Raw genomic sequence first — 6,600 nt, 5'->3', positions numbered from 1 at the left:
TTAAAAAGAAAAAAAACACACATCATTGTAAAATCAATACATTCATTGTTCCACTCAGAATCTAAAATTTATTTATTTATTTTGTGATTTTGACAGCAACAAAAAAAATTCTAAAGATTATGCAGATATAATTAAGATAATTTTGACTTAAATTATTATACTATATATTTTTTAAAGGCATAGCCTATACCTAACTATGATCTTAAAATATTATAAACTTTTATTACTTAATTATATCATGTATAAAGTACCTACTTAATACTTATTAAAATATTAAAGTTAATAATAATACATAATTCCCTGTATTATTACCGTCAATTTGACCTGGACCATTGCACACGAAAAACTATTCTGGGCGGAAACAGTGTATCTGCCTATAATTGCTGTAAATTGTTGTAGCAACGTGTAGGTACCTAAATAACCTTGTATTCGATTTTCAAACTTAAGCTATACAAATTTAAAATGTATGCATTTTTATCCACGAAACCATTTACACATTTTCGTAGTTCTGAAAAATGTTGTAAAAAAATGATTCAATTTACTCTAAAAAAATATATTAAGTAAGTATATGGTTTTATTTTTGATATTTTTAATATTTTTAATATGTAAAAAATATCAGGAACCTTATTAAATTTTTAACGTTCAGAGGAAAAATAATTTTAAATTTCAAATATCGAATGACTAAAATTAACTTAAAATATAAATATAAATCATTGAAAACACTCTTTAAAAAATAATTACAAGTAAAATATTTAAAAAGAGTATAATTTGGATAATTGTCTTTACACTTACATTTTACATGTATACCTAGTCAAAGTGTTTTAAAATAAAACAAATTTAAGCATCAAATGTGAAACTAAGATATTTTTTCTGTTCAGGATTATCATTTATGGCAGTATCTGAAACTGGTGAAATGATGGGTGTCACACTCAATCGCACAATGTGTAAAGATGATCTAATTGTTCAATACCGTAACGAGAACTTTGTTTGAAATTCAAAGTATGATGCCATTGAGGTTTTCCTATACAGAATGCGGCGAGATGTTGATCTATATGAGAATTATCCAAACGTAGATCGTATAATGGAATTAAGAATGATTGCAGTTAGTGAGAAATACAGAGGACAAGGCGTTTGCAAAGCTCTCATCAACAAATCAAAGTATTAAACATATTGAGTATATCTATTTATTTAAAATATAACAATTTCTGGATAGTTAAAAGAACATATTATGTTAAATACGTATAAACCCTGTTTATAGCAGTACTAGGAAAGTTAACTTGAAAATGTAATTCGTAGACGATCACTTTTTCCCTTAAGGAACACGTTCATTTTCAAGTTTTAAAAAAAAACATATGTTTTATTTAAACAACCTAAATCGTTCAAGTTTCTTAAAAATACGAATTTGGTTTACGTTCGGGTTCTGTTTTATATAAGTGAACGACACGCATTCGCATTACATTTTTGTTTATACATCTTAATGTACTATTATATATCTAATGTGCTATATTATTTATCTTGAAACATATATTTATTATTCAACGGTATAGTATCTATTGAACAAGGTGCAGTAGAAAGATTCATACGCATTGAAGTGAACACTTTAACCCTGATAATTATAACAACTAAAAAAAATTTAACAATAATTTGTCTATAAAATAATTTTAATAACTCGAACTCACAGAAGCATTATTGATTTTTGATCGCATTTGCCGATCAATACCAATAGCAACAACGTACACGAATCCACTCAGTCCATGCATCTACGGCATTCATGTTTCCGGCATTTGTAATATATATATTATAATATAGTATGATTGAAAACTAAGTAAAAACGTACGAACGTACCGTCACGCATCGTAACACACACAAAAAAATTGTGATTAATTTATCGTAAAGCACTATACAATCTACATTATACATTTTTAATTTCATGTTCTGAATTAAAATGTTCTTGGGGTATATCTCGAGACATAAAAATCGAATTTCAAACAAATAGGTAGTATCATTGGTTAACTGTTTAACAGTATTTTAGTTATTGGTAATAGTACCTACTTAAATTTTCTTGAAATAGTGTGAACACTCTTTTCTATCACGTCTTGTTATCATCCGCCCATCTAAAAACCTAAACAATTTTCGAAAAAATGCATGTTTACCCTTAAAAAAATCACCCTGTATATTTTATATTTTAAAGTTCAGCTGAGGCAGCTGTTGGATCGTTCTTGGCAGCGAGGGGCGAAAGGATTGTCTCTCGACCACCACCGCTGCCACCGCCGCCGCCACCGTCGTCCACGTCTACGTTGACGTAGACGTTTTGTAAGACACAGTTTTGTTCTGTTTTGGTTTGGTGTAATTTTTTTTTCCTCCCGGATTTGTCTATTACACACGTCACATTCCCAGCTGTTGACGAGATTGTCGGCTATACAGTATAACATGTATAAGGTCCATTTCGTACATTTTGGCGCATCGTGAATCCATCTCCGCCAACAACACCCGCGCGCCACATACAGGGTGATTTATTTTTCATGGTGAACCCGTGGACAATACATTTATTTTTATACTCGTTTGTATGCCAGTGCTGAGATTTTATCCGATTTTCTAACGGTGCACATGTTTGATTGACGCCAAATTCCCAAATGTAAATTGCGTCACGCCCTCACGAGTAAACAAAAACAATGGAAGACCATACAATTCCCAGTCGAAATCACTGCAGTGTATAATATGATATTAATATTTTGGAAATCAATATAGTGCTTTAATTTACGATGTTTATAATCATAACCCTCAACTGGTGCCACCTACAATGCTACGTAAATGGTATAATCGAGCCAAATTTTACCAACATATAATATTATAAATCATAGTTGGGTTTATTATGAATTCTCAAAAAAAAAAATTATCTATATGAATATTCACATAAAATAAGCAGTACTTACTTAAATTTTTTTTTCTGATTTTACATTGATTTAATGTATATTATATGATAGGAAAAATTATGTTACACTCAATTATTATTTAATAGATTGGTATTTTATTATAATAAAATAAAACAGCAGAACTGACAATTTTTAATTTCATACGAATCCATTAGTTAATCGTCCAAATACTCATATCTCATAATTTCAGAAGGTAATATTACAGAATTGGAAGAAATAATACGCTGTAGAATGAAGTTTCAATATTATAAATTAACTAGGACAGTGGCGTAGTCAAGAATTTTGCACGGGAGGCTAGGGGTATTTGTAATTTTTTTTTTTCAAATAGCATAATAATATAGCCTATAAAATAAACATTGTCAATGACGGTTCTGCTATAGTCTCCTTATATAGATCAGGTCATTTTTGATGGAAGAATTCCAATATTAAGTCGAGGTTAATTTTTTTACAACAACGTTTCTCAAACGATTGTATATCGTGCCCACAGTAAACAAGTAGAAAAAAGAGTAAAGTCAATCACGCCCGTCATTTTTTGATTTCTAAAATTTGTTTATTATTTTTAACCCATACTATTGATACGAATACAATTATTGTGCTACAATCAGTTATTTAAATTCAAATTAATAGTGGGTATGGATGAGCCTTATACATTTGAGTACACGATTTCCTAAAATAATTTTCAATCAAGAAAAACAGGTATTGTTTACTAACACAAAATTAATCATATAAATATATAGGTCCATACTCAATATGTAAGGATTATGTCGTGTTATTATTGTAATACCTACAAATCAACTTTATATTTTAATTTTTAGAACAGACATGTATACTTACATATATATTTTTTTCCGTTTTAAACAAACCAAAAAATGTAATTCGCTAAGCCGCGGAATATACGATTCGAGATTCCGCTACACTATATGTATTATATTAGTATATTCGTATAGGTACTATTATTATTATTATTATTATTATTATTATTATTCCGACATGGCCGCATGTAACCTCGGAACTATCTTTCTGTTGTGGTCATCGTAATATTTTAGAAAATGACAAAGCAAGAGTTACACACGATGACCACTGCAAACGCGTATCTCTTTGAAATATAGTAATGTCATTTAGTAAATTATAGTAATTATAACTTATAAGAGGGACGTATGCGTGCAGGCACACCGGGAAAACGACTATTTTCGCAAACCATTATTATAAAACAAAACAAAAAAGGACTACGCAGGCCTTGAATGCCACTCAACAATTATAAAGATCGGAATTCGACAGAATTTTTTTTCTTTTCTCAGACAAACAACAGCAGCTAGGACATCAAACCGATTTTAATATTTCATTATGAGTAAATACTAGCATTGAGCATATATTATTGTATACAATGTTTAAAATGAAAGACAATCAATGTATTTTAATTCTTAATAATATTAATTTGGGATGAAATTAAAAGCATATTAACTATTTATTATTTCACTCCCATATTTTAATCAGTGAATGAAGAATTATAAGATATATAGGTACCTAAATTTATTGTGAACTGAAGGTCAAACAAATAATTATAGTAGAATAATATGAATCGTATAGTACCTATAAATACAAAGGTCTGCAATAATATAATTTTAAGTACCTATTTACTTTTAATAACTTGTAATTCTTTCACCATTAGAAATCTAAATTATCCCTGAGTATTATAGGATATATTTATTGCTGGAAAAAATTATGGAATCCTACTAAAACTTCAATAATGTCCATTTTTTGTATGTACGCGCATATCTCGAAAAGTACTCAACGGATTTTAATACGGTTTTCACTAATAAATAGATTGAGTCACAGGCAATGTTTTAATGTATAATTTAATGTATTAATTAGGCGGTTAAAAATAATAAAAATAATATCTATATATATAAATGAATGTTTGTCTGTATGTCCTTTGTGCATTCCTAAGCCACTACCGATTTCGATGACATTTTTTGTGTGTTTGAGTGGTTCCCTGGATGATTTAGATCCACAATTCAACCCGGGGAGGTGCTCAAACAGGGATTTTGAGTATTACGATGGAAATTTTTGTTTATAAATGCCAAATAGTTGCTATTGGTTATAGGAGAAATAATAATTAGTAGTAAATCAGTATTTTATTTGTATACCGGTTGCCATTGGTTAATCGGGCAGATCAAGCAAATGCAATATACGCGTACAATATTACAATCGAATTTTCGCAAAATGCCTACTTGATATGCTGTTGCACATTGTCCACGATCCTGCCTTTATCAATCGCTTCAAGCTTGATATGGTTAAATTTAATTTTTTGAGCTCTAACGTGTGTTATTTTACCACAGCGACCAAATGAGGAGTATATTATATTGGGTAGGTATACATTATATTTTAGAAGAGATGAAAAAAGCCAGACTTTGTTAAAACAATTTATACTTTATAGACACAAAGACTTACGTGGTACGCGTAGGTACCTTGGGGAGATTCATTACCCTTGCAAATTGCTAATATCAAAAGTGCATTATATTCTGTACACGAACACAGGTACCTACGCGCCAATTATAAGTTCGCGTACCTATATAAACTTGAGTAATTCATTTTTATTCGTACTCGGCTCCTTGCATTGACTCGCGTATGATCTATAATTGCACTTTTCGAGTGCGCCGCAGAGTATGAATAATAATAGAATATACCCAAATACTATAATATATAGTGTATATGTATACCTACCTAATATTGTTTGAAAACGCGATCCAAAAACTGTGCAGGATCGTATCGACATTTAATCAAACGGTGAGGTCAAAGTATATTAATATAATACAATAAATTGCGTCAAAAATAATAAATGCACCCAAAGAGGACGGTACTTACACAATATTTACAGCCTTGATGTAATTATATTGGCATCGTTTGAAATACTATATTTTTATTACGTAACCTATTGATTTAGTTTTCAATCGATTAATGTTTTTTAATTGTCTCACTCACACAACACACGCGTTTCTGATTGCAATAATAATATATGAGCTGGCTGAAAAGGCCCTGTAATAAATTTCGTATGGAGTTCGATTAATAGAGTGACAATTATTTGACATAGTTATCGACCATTAAGCCGACTAATTATCATTTTACTTTGGGTTAATGTAAATATTATGTCGTTATTCTCACCGTATACGTGTATACACATTATAATAGTTTATAACGATTAATGAAAGTTTGAACAAACGAGAGAGATGAATACAATTGTTATTATTAATAGGTATGAAAAACTATTAATTATCTATAGTAAATGATTAAAATGTTCCAAAAAATATTAAGCAGACCTGAACGAATTTTGAACATAATATGATACTGCATAACATGGTCAAGTTTTAAAATTGCACTACAACATAATATTATGTACCCTGATGTGAACCGATTTATTTATATTTTAATTAATTAAAGAAAATAAAAGAAGACAATTATGTATTTTCAAAATATTAATATAAAGATATTTAAAAATATATAACTCCGATATTATAGACAATTTCTTTGCTATTAATACTTACGAAAAATTATAGATACAATATCGCTAAGGCCGTATAAATAGGGAACATGCATTTTAATATTTAATGTTGTAAAAGCTGCACAGAAACTAGTGTAACCAATACCTTGGTTCAGAAGCAGCTGGGCC

At 29.5% G+C, this 6,600-nt stretch overlaps 1 long non-coding RNA gene across 1 annotated transcript in view; it reads left to right on the top strand.

The window, feature by feature from the left end:
- Positions 1 to 6,239, top strand: part of LOC107883916 — a 13,860-nt gene extending 7,621 nt beyond the window's left edge. The window contains exon 3 of the long non-coding RNA XR_003839045.1: positions 879 to 6,239. This is a non-coding gene — a long non-coding RNA (uncharacterized LOC107883916). The remainder of the gene's footprint in view (positions 1 to 878) is intronic.
- Positions 6,240 to 6,600: the final 361 nt, after the last annotated feature.

This window comes from Acyrthosiphon pisum, chromosome A1, assembly GCF_005508785.2.
Source record: "Acyrthosiphon pisum isolate AL4f chromosome A1, pea_aphid_22Mar2018_4r6ur, whole genome shotgun sequence".
In the NCBI taxonomy this organism is placed as follows: domain Eukaryota; kingdom Metazoa; phylum Arthropoda; class Insecta; order Hemiptera; family Aphididae; genus Acyrthosiphon; species Acyrthosiphon pisum.
The sequence above is the reverse complement of the archived record's forward strand: the minus strand, read 5'-3'. Positions and strand labels throughout refer to the sequence as shown.